Genomic DNA, 2,076 nt, shown 5'->3' on the forward strand with positions numbered 1-2,076 from the left:
GGTGCGGTTGGCACAGGATAGAGCAGGGTTTAGGGCTGTTGTACATAGGGTTGCTATGAGTCGCAAACGACTCGACGGGACATAACAACAACCACCACCACCAAGATAAATGTATTCCTGTCACTAACACAATATCATTACTGTTTAGTTGGATCTGACTCATAGCTGATCATCCAGTGGTTTTTTAAAGATTGTAAATCACACAGTAGGAGATTGGCTGTCTTTCTACAAAGCCACTGATAATTATTGGTGCCAGAGAAGCACCACCTCAGGGTTAGCAGTGCAGCTCTCTGTGGACTAGACCACTAGAGCTCCTAGGCCACTAGAGTTCTCTATTCTGTGACTGTCATTGAGTGGTATTGAGTTGGAACCAATTCACAGCTTATTTCACAGCAGGTTTCCAAAGGCTTTAAATCACATAGAAGGAGTTTGCCCATCTTTCTCCCACAGAGCAAGTGGCAGATTTGAACTGCCAGTCCTGGGGTTGGTAGTGCAACTCCTTTCAACTAGGCCACATATAATTGTTGCATGCTCTCAACTCAGAACCAGGCCACAGCTAATATTCCAGAGGGTTTTCAGAAGTAGTAAATTACACAGAAGGCAATAGCACATCCTTCTCTCATGGGACAGCTTGTAGATTTTAACTTCATTCCTTTTGAATTGCAGCACAACTTCTTACCACTCAGCCACTAGAGCTCACCTAGCTTGCTGTTGTTTTGTCCCCTTAAGTTATCTGTGACTCTTAGTGACTTTATGTATAATAACTCTGAAAACTGCTCTATCCTTCGCCATTCTCATTGTCTATGTCACACCTACCATCATTACCCCAGTTATTGTGTCAATCCATTTCATCCATTTCCTCTCCTGCTCTGTTTTGCCACCCTTCAAAGCATGATATCTATCTCCAAGTATTGGACCCTCCTAGCAACATCCTTGCCTCCAAGGACCAATTTGGTTTCTCTTCAAAATCCATGGTATGTTTAATACTCTTCTCTAGCACCACAACTAAAATGCATAAATTCTTCTTCTATCATTCCTAGTCACTGTCCAGCTCTCTGATGCATAGCAAGTAATTGTAAAGACTATGGTGTGAATCTTGATCTCTAGACTTGGTCTCTAGCCTGATGTTGCTCTTTGGCACTGTGGAGAGGCCCCTGGCAGCAGATTTTCCCAATCTAACTCATCTTTTGATTTCCTGACTTCGGGTGCAAAGAGTGTTGACTGTGAAGCCAAGCAAAATGAAATTGTTAAAAATCTCAATCTCGAACAAATTCTTCAATTTCCTTCACCGTCTCCCCCTCCCCATAAAATTGTACAACCCAGTGATTACTCCTTCCCTCCCCCTTCCCATCCACTTTCCTCTACTTCAAGCCTTTCCCACCCCTCCAGGGTCTTTATATTCATTCTACAATAGCAGTTTTATATAATATTTATCTTTGTGAGACTGAGTTAGTTCACCCAGTATAATGCTCTTCAGTCCTTCCCAAGTTAGGTAATAATTTATAAAGTTATTGCTCCTGCATTCTGAATAGTATTCCACTGTGTGAATGTATCATAATTTCTCAATCTGTTCTTTTGTGGTTGGAAATTTTGGCTGTTTCCATGCTCTTGCAATGGTGAATAATGCTGCTATGAACATTAGTGTACAAACCTTAGTTTGTGCCTCAGTTCTCATATTTTCAGGGTATATTCCAAGTAGTGGAATAGTTGGGTCATATGGAGTTTCTATGTTCAGCTTTTTGAGCAAGTACCAAACCGCCTTCCAAAATGGTTGCACAATTTTACAATCCCACCAACAATGTATAAGAGTTCCTTTCTCACCACAGCCTCTGCAACATCTATTACTTGCTGTCCTGTTAAACTTTGCTACTGTTACTGGAGTGAGATGGTACCTCATTGTGGTTTTGATTTGTGTCTCTCTTATTGCCAGTGATTTGGAGCATTTCTTCATGTGTCTATTTGTCATTTGAGTATCTTCCTCTATGAAAATTACTTCCATGTCTTTTTCAAGTTTTGTAAATTAACTAGCAGTAAAAAAGAATAAAAACAGAAAAGAGAGGAAAATGCCCTCCATTC

Source organism: Elephantulus edwardii, unplaced genomic scaffold, assembly GCF_000299155.1.
Source record: "Elephantulus edwardii isolate Elephantulus edwardi_28Jun2011 unplaced genomic scaffold, EleEdw1.0 scaffold00013, whole genome shotgun sequence".
NCBI classification, from domain to species: Eukaryota; Metazoa; Chordata; class Mammalia; order Macroscelidea; family Macroscelididae; genus Elephantulus; species Elephantulus edwardii.